Source organism: Ipomoea triloba, chromosome 10 (assembly GCF_003576645.1).
Source record: "Ipomoea triloba cultivar NCNSP0323 chromosome 10, ASM357664v1".
NCBI classification, from domain to species: Eukaryota; Viridiplantae; Streptophyta; class Magnoliopsida; order Solanales; family Convolvulaceae; genus Ipomoea; species Ipomoea triloba.
Genome location: NC_044925.1, coordinates 11,956,898 through 11,966,010, shown reverse-complemented (window position 1 = coordinate 11,966,010; position 9,113 = coordinate 11,956,898). Strand labels below are relative to the sequence as shown.

Below are 9,113 nucleotides of genomic sequence, written 5' to 3'. Positions count from 1 at the left end.
AAATTTAAGTTTTCATGGTGTTAAATCTGTCTCCAAATATGGCTAGTGCAATCTTATTTGTTTTGCAATTGAAACTCTGTGGGCAAAACATTACATGGTAGAATTAATAAGTGACTCTATCAGCCTTCTAGAGTAGTAACCTTAACTTGTACTCCATAGTAGTATATGACAAAATCATACTAAGTAGTATGAGTTTCGTTGTATACTAGGTTAATCACAGTGTACTCTAGTAGTAGTACATGACCAAAATTATACTAAGTATTTTAAGTGTTGTTGAGTAAGACACGCCAAAGACTTAGCTTTTTCAAGAATGCATTCTCTAAGTTGTTGAATATTTCCTTACTTGATAATGTGTCTGTTCATTGGAATGTTTTTCCAATAAGGTATAGACGATCACAAGTAGGGATTAATCTTTGGGTGAGTAAAAATTCATGATCATAAATGAAGTCTTCAACTTCTATTTTTAGTGCTATGCTACTCTGCCAAATATGCTATGTACTTGAAAGTCATAAGTGGATCACATCATGCTGGTTTGCCTGAAGCAAACAAGTTGTGAACATTTGATGATAGTAACTTCTCATAAGTTGAGAAAATGTATCTTAGAAATGTTGGATGGTCTCATCATCTATACTTCTATTTAGCATGTAATCTCTCTAAGATATGTTGCGATACTTCAAAAATTTGAAGACCCAAATCTTTTTAAATGATGGCATGAGCGATTGGGTCACTTTGGCAAAATATAATAAGTCAAATTTTTACTAATCTTGTTGGACATCATATATATGTCAAACAATAGTCTCTCCTATCCACATGAGTATTTTATAAATTAAAGCATGTGTGAAGGAGAAATTTCTAAATTATCTATTTTGTTTTGGGGACATCCAATTTGATATACTAATGTTTCGAAACCAAATCCGACTCATTGCATATCATAACTATTCCCGCATACACCAAGTATGTGGTTTAAAATCGAGCATTCCCCCATCTATGCTTTAATTTATTATTAGTGTGTAGTCCATTTTTTGTGACACCCGTAATAAATTATCCCGGAATTACCCTCCATGATTATTTTCCAAAATTAAATTCATTCCCTTTAGTAAGCCCAATTCTTGAATTAAGAATATTTCCTTGGGTAATTCCAAATCAAAAGCTCGATTCTTTATACTAGTATATATATATATATATATTATTTCTAAGACATCTATATATCTATATCTATATCTATATCTATATATCTATATCTATATATATATATATAAAAGCCACAAGATTCTGGAAAATAAAAAAAAATTCGTTTTCCCGCCCAATGGAAACTACGCTGTTTTGGGCATTTTTTGGGGAATTCAAATTCATTAAACATATTTTGGATTCCAGATGTCTTGGAATCCGAAAGGTTGCTTTTGCTTACATATCAGAATTATTTTTCAACATAACATTGATATTAAATACATGGGGAAATGCAATATGAATTTAAATTGAAGATGACTGTTGCCATCTTCAAGACCTAGGACACTATAAATAAGTTTTCACAGCTGTGGAGGAGAATGATGAAATGATATGCGATCTTAGGGCAATTCCTGAAGCCTTGCCGGAGAGGAAGCAGTTATCTTTAAGTGGTGGATGAAAGCCAACATTTCAATTGAAGCTCTGCAGGAGGGAAAGATCAAGAAAAGAGGTGAAATATATTCAATTGAAGCTCTGAACTTTCTCTATTCTGAAATATTTATGCAGTGAGCTTTGGTATCTATATATTTGTTTGTCTCTGTTTTGGTACTAGATATTTTGTTCCTTACTAATAGGGCTGCTGTTTACTTGGAGATGGGAAGGTATACACTTTAATTTGTAATTTCTGATGTTTTTAAAATGAATATCTGTTGTTCTTTATCTCAGGTTCTATTCATTTTGAAGCAAAGCAAAGGTATATATAGGTAATATCCATGGCCTTAAAGGTTAGAATGTCATACGTACGTAACCCACTTTCTCTTCTCTGTGTTAGCTATCAACTCTCTGTGTGTGTCTTCTTCCTCTCCAGTTTGAAAGCCTACAAATGTTTCAAATGTTGGTCATTGGGAAAAATATCTCACCAGATCACACACATTGGGGTATTGTTTTCTATATCTTTAATGCCTTCAAATAAGCAGAATATAGGAACACTTATACATGTCTTCAAGTTGTTTTCTCTACATGTTTTCTATAACCTTAATGCCTTCAAGTAAGTTTTCTATAACAATATTTAGGATCACTTAATTGATTTTTGAAGTTATATAATCACCCTACAAGTCATGGTCCCTGTAAATGAGAATATAAATTGATACATCAATTATTGGTCAAATAAAGTTGATTATAAATAAGATCACAGTTCATAAAAAAAATTACAAAGCTGTACCTATTCATGTAAAAAAACAAAATGGAGATTTATATAAGAATGAGGAGAAACTTGGCAGTAGAAACAACATGCACTTTTAAGGTTTAGTCATGTGATACCCGAAGTGTAGATTTTTGAAAAGTCATTTGTTCTAAGAATTAAGCATGGTACATTATACTTTCTGATATAATTGATGCAACTTTATGAGACAAAAGCATATTAGTAATAAAAAATCAGCATCAATTGCTATTGAAACTTTAAACTAATTTCAGAAGCAACTCCAAATGGATCCCTCAGACACCTAATATATATTGTTTCTATGAAAATATCATGACTGTAATCAGTGTATATATAAATATATAAGATTACTTTTAGTTGCAAGCAAACAACACAAAAATTTATAATGCAATACAAGCAGTCATGAAGAAGCTTTAGAGATCAGTTACCATAAGCTGGATGAGGAAGAACCATATAGATGCAAATTAAGGTACAATTCTGAGCTTAACTGATTTTACCTGAACAAAAAGGTTTGTGTTTGACTAAGTACTTTACAACTTTAATGTTTGGTTCTTACAGAGCATATTTTATTATCTTCCTATTATTTGTTAACTTTTTTTTTTCTTTTTTTTTTTGGCCTTTATCATAGTGATAGTGAAAATCTATACATTCAGTTAGATGCAGTAAAAGAACTCTTGGTATATGGTGCGGAAGCAAGCACTTGCATTTTTTTTATTGTTATAGAAAGTTCAAAAAATTCTTAATTTGTTGATCATGTAGGTCGACATGGGGAATAAATGGGTATTTATGATGCTATCCATAGGTGTGAGAGATACCTGTGGATTCTGTAGAAAATCGGATATATCAGTTTCGCAGGATGGGCATTTCATTACATGCTTCAGTGTCCCAGTGTTCTTCTTCCTCCAGAATTCCTTTGTTTCATGAAAGACTGAGCTGAATTCTGCACCATCCTTAATTCATTGAATTCTGCACAAATTATTCTATTATTTTCCATTGTTCTTTTAGGCTTTTTTTGCAGGTAATTAAACACATCATCTGTCATGAACAACCATTTTAATGCGATTGAAGCTGTCAAACAAGCAATCAATAAGACGATATTGTATTGGTTTAGCCCATACAAGAATAGTAGTGTTCTAAATCAATTTGTTCGGAAGGACCAAAACTGATAAAAATAAAAAAAGTTATGTACCAAAATTGAAAAAAATTTAAAATTGTGCACCAAAAGTGATAAATCTCAAAAGTCGTGGGACCAAAAGTGAAAATTAATTCATTCAAAAATAAGTTGTACTTCTACTACTAATGTAATTTACAAAGAGGTTTTTAATAATTTATAATTTGTGCTTTCAATAATATTAAAACTTTCTCTAAAAAAAGAAATTTTCCTGTTCTTATTCTCTTTTTACACCAAAACTTCATTTTAATTTATATAATATTAGTCCGTGCATTGCACGGGGCAATAGCTAGTTTAATTCTTAATATTATGGGTTTTCTCCTTATTCTATGTATTCATTTGCTTAAAATATGAATCATTTAGCCCAAATCCATGAAAATAAGCCTTGCTCTTATGATAGATTCTATATAAAAAGACATGACCTACTTTCTATTTATATAAGGGCCCATACCTTATTTCTTCTAACCTAGCATATATACATATATATGTATATGATTACTCCTAGCATATCTTATCCAACAAAGATAAAATAACCTAATATCCTACACAATTTCTCTTCCTTCTTATCTTCATCCTCACGCCATTCTCACTGTAATAGCCATTGAAATTCATCATCTTCATACTTCAAGAAGTCAAGTAAAGATTTATCTTTTATGACTCTTCAAGCTAGGATATGGTAAGAACCATCATTCTATTGCATTTCCCCATCTTCTTTCACTATCTTTATGGCATTTTCTTTATTGCTTTCTTGGGGTTTTTGGGTTCCTAGATGATCAAGGTGGAGATGGCATGCTAGGGTGATCTTTGGAAGGTTTTGGTGTTACTAGCTAGCTTTAAAAGGTAAAATCCCATGTCTTGCAAATCTATATTCACTCTATTATATGACTTGATGTATATTTGGAATCCCTATGTAAATTTGATGAATATTCTTGAGTTATGTCTTGTTCCTAAATGAACCCTTGTGTATTCTTGAGCTATATCGGTTGTTCTTGAATCCTTGTGTGTATATCTTGTTCTAAGGGATTTCATTTGACTTATTAGATTATGGAAATGTGCATTCTGATTAATAGCTTGACCTACTATTGTGATACTGTCTTATTCGAGTATGAGACATCTGTAGTATGTTTTGGCCTGGCGGTGCACACTCACGGTACAACCTCTACCGTGACGAAGGCCCGTCAGTTGAGTAAAGAGAGTATGTGGCGGGGTCTTGTTGCCCATTCACTTTGACCGTGTGAGCTTGTGGTGTAACTTGGCGGGTGTTGGCCTACTGCAACACTTGACCGTTAGTTGAGTCTGAATTTTGTTCTAGTACGTATTTTGATCTCTAGTGTATTGTTGTTCTATCTCTGGTTCAGGATGACTCTATTGATCTCCAGTGTATTGTTGAGTATTGGTTCATCATTATTGACCTCTATATTGAGTATTTGTTGAGAATCTTTGATTTGATCCTTTTAGTTATCTTTTGAAAGTCTTGGTTCTGTTATTTATTCACGGATATATACATATGAGTATGGATATTCTCCTTTGGTATTGAGTATGATCTTTGGTATATATTATGATCCTTGGATTCTTGAGAATGATTCTTTGAGCCCTATATATATGTGTAAACCCTTGGATTTGTGGTATTTGAGCTTTGGTTCTTGTGTATGAGATGATATTGAGTAGGTGGATATTGAACTTCGGCTCCTGTGTATTGTGAATTGATGTGTATTACAGTTTTAGATGTGTAGGCATGCATTATGTAATGCGACTCTCACCATCTTCCTATAACATTTCGATTTGAGTCAATTATATATGCATAGTCTATAGATTCAATGTAAGAATATTGATTAATGTGGTTATTTGTTAATCATGCACGTAATGGGCAAGCATGACGCACGATACACGTACAATGCAAGCACGAAGTACGCACAGTGCACGCACGACGTACGCACAGTGCACGCGAATTGCTCATACTATTGAATAGTGTGTGTGTGTGTGTGTGTGTGTGTGTGTATAAGCTAGTGAAGAGGGGAAAACATCTTTTTATAAGATCCTTTTATGGATTTTCAAAAGACAATTGTGAATCTTGAAAATCTGAAATATTGTGAATTCAATGAATGGTCAACTATGAGTTACTGAGTTGTCAGAGTTAAGATATATATTATTTGATATTTATTGTAATTCTATTTGTTGTTGAATTGTGGATTGTAGAATGTATTGGTAAATAACCCTTCCGTTTCGGTCGGTATAATATGTAGATTTAGTGCATTAAAAAAAGCCGTCTGTTGATGGGTTACAAGTGCTCAACTGTCACACCTACCCTGTTAGGTGCTCCATGAGGTTCGTCACCAACCGCCGGTCTAGAGCCCAGCCTAGGCAATTAGCCACAGCTCGTCATTCGGCTTCTACCACACCCAATTTGTAAGTTGCTTTACCCTTTTTTCCTATACTATACAGTTCAAATAGCTATATATACAAAGAGGAAGAAGAGGGCATATTGATGGTTAATTTATCTGGTGCAGCTAAAGAATGCATGTGTATTATAATTCTCATTATAAAAAGAAAATAAGTGATCTAAAAACATGCAAGAATATTGAAAACTATGTTAGAGAATTTTAATCCAATTAATGTTATGTTTTTGATTAACTTTGACTAAAAGCTAATAATTAACATTTTTTTATATTCAAATTTTAAACGAGTTAAGGTATGGAGTTTAAGAGTCTTGGTCACGATTAGAGGAATGATGACCGGTTATTCACAACCATTCATAAGTAAGTCATTTAAAAATTATATTTTAAAAAATTTTAGATGCGATATTATGTGCTTGTATGAAATTAAACTTTAACATCTCATTATGATTATTTTTAGGTGGATTAATAAACATGTCCATCTTTGTGCGTAGCCTCTCAAGGTCGGCATATTATAAATATAACTTGGCACCAACATCAAAGTTCTGTAAATTTACGAACAGCTTGGTGCTTTGGATATATTTGTTTGTCGATAATGGTGGGATTAGCTTTAGGTAGAAAGCGAGAGAAGGGGGTGCGTCGGTGGTGAGATGTACGTTCTAGAGTACGGATTTAGTGAAGTTAGTATTCATGAGTCATTTAGTTTTTTCTATTAGATTTATTGTAGGAGAGTTTGTTTGGTATTCACATAAATTAATTTGTTTATTACAGTTTTAGATATGTAGGAATGCATTATGTAATGCGACTCTCACCGTCTTCCTATAACATTTCGGTTTGAGTCAATTATATATGTATAGTCTGTCGATTCAATGTAAGAATATTGATATATGTGGTTATTTGTTAATCATGCGCGTAAAGGGCAAGCATGACGCACGATACACGTATCGTGCACGCACGATGTACGCACAGTACACGCGAATTGCTCATACTATCGAATGGTGTGTATGTGTGTGTCTATATACATAAGCTAGTGAAGAGGGGAAAACATCTTTTTATAAGATCAGGATTTTCAAAAGACAATTGTGAATGTTGGAACTCTGAAATGTTGCGAATTCACTGAATGGTCAGTTGTGACTTATTGAGTTGTCAGGGTTAAGATATATATTATTTGATATTTATTGTAATTTGGTTTATTGTTGAATTGTAGATTGTAGAATGTATATTGGTAAATAACCCTTCCGTTTCGGCCGGTATAATATGTCGATTTAGTGCATTAGAAAAATCCGTCTCCTGATGGGTTACAAATGCTCACCAGTCACCCCTACCCTGTTAGGTGCTCCATGAGGTCCGTCACCAACCGCCGGTCTAGAGCCCAGCCTAGGCAGTTAGCCACCGCCCGTCCTTCGGCCTCTACCACACCCAATTTTGAGTTGCTTTACCCTTTATTCCTATACTATACAGTTCAAAGAGCTATATAATATACAAAGAGGAAGATGAGGGTATTGATGGTTAATCTATCTGGTACAGCTAAAGAATGCCCGTGTATTATAATTCTCATTACAAACAGAAAATAAATGATCTAAAAACACGCAAGAATTTTGATATCTATGTTAGAGAATTGTAATCCAATTAATGTTATTTTTCTTGATTAACTTTGACTAAAAACTTATTAACATTTTTTTATATTCAAATTTTAAACGAGTTAACATATGGAGTTTAATAATCTTGGCCACGATTAGAGGGATGATGAGTGGTTATTCACAACCATTCATAAGTAAGTCATTTAAAAATTATATTTTAAATAATTTTAGATGTGATATAATGTGCTTGTATATAATTAAACTTTAACATCTCATTATGATTATTTTTAGGTGGATTAATAAACATGTCCGTCTTTGTGCGTAGACTCTCAAGGTCGGTATACTATAAATCTAACTTGGCACCAACATACTTCTGTAAATTTACGAACAGCTTGGTGCTTTGGATATATTTATTTGTCGATAATGGTGGGATTAGCTTTGCGTAAAAAGCGAGAGAGGGGTTGCGTCGGTGGTGAGATGTACGTTCTAGAGTACGGATTTAGTGAAGTTATTATTCATGGGTCATTTAGTTTTTTCAATTAGATTTATTGTAGGTGAGTTTTTTTGGTATTCAAATAAGTTAATTTGTTTATTACAGTTTTAGATGTGAAGGCATGCATTATGTAATGCGACTCTCACCGTCTTCTTATAACATTTCGATTTGAGTCAATTATATATGCATAGTCTGTCAATTCAATGTAAGAATATTGATTAATGTGGTTATTTGTTAATCATGCACGTAATGGGCAAGCATGACGCACGATACACGTACAACGCAAACACGAAGTACGCACAGTGCAGGCACGACGTACGCACAGTGCACGCGAATTGCTCATACTATCGAATGGTGTGTGTGTGTATAAGCTAGTGAAGAGGGGAAAACATCTTTTTATAAGATCCTTTTATGGATTTTCAAAAGACAATTGTGAATCTTGAAAATCTGAAATATTGTGAATTCAATGAATGGTCAACTGTGAGTTATTGAGTTATCAGAGTTAAGATATATATTATTTGATATTTACTGTAATTTTATTTATTGTTGAATTGTGGATGGTAGAATATATATTGGTAAATAACCCTTCCGTTTCGGTCGGTATAATATGTCGATTTAGTGCATTAGAAAAAAGCCGTCTGTTGATGGGTTACAAATGCTCAACTGTCACACCTACCCTGTTAGGTGCTCTATGAGTTCCATCACCAACCACCGGTCTAGAGCCCAGCCTAGGCAGTTAGCCCGTCATTCGGTTTCTACCACACCCAATTTGTGAGTTGCTTTACCCTTTTTTCCTATACTATACCGTTCAAATAGCTATATATACAAAGAGGAAGAGGAGGGTATATTGATGGTTAATCTATCTGGTGCAGCTAAAGAATGCATGTGTATTATAATTCTCATTATAAAAAGAAAATAAGTGATCTAAAAACATGCAAGAATATTGAAAACTATGCAATTAATGCATGTGTATTATAATTCTCAGTTTGTTCTGCATTCGGTCTCAATTTGTTCTGCATTCATAGTGTGAATGTTGTGCATCTCGTCCACTTTGTTGTGCATTTTCATTCATAGCCGTTAGATCAGTCCAAAT

At 33.3% G+C, this 9,113-nt stretch overlaps 1 long non-coding RNA gene across 1 annotated transcript; it reads left to right on the top strand.

Annotated features, from left to right (window-relative positions):
- Positions 1-4,164: 4,164 nt before the first annotated feature.
- On the top strand, positions 4,165-5,908 carry LOC116033468. The gene is made up of 3 exons (XR_004100849.1): positions 4,165-4,230; positions 4,324-4,394; positions 5,798-5,908. It is a non-coding gene; the product is annotated as an uncharacterized LOC116033468 (long non-coding RNA).
- The last annotated feature ends 3,205 nt before the right edge of the window (positions 5,909-9,113 follow it).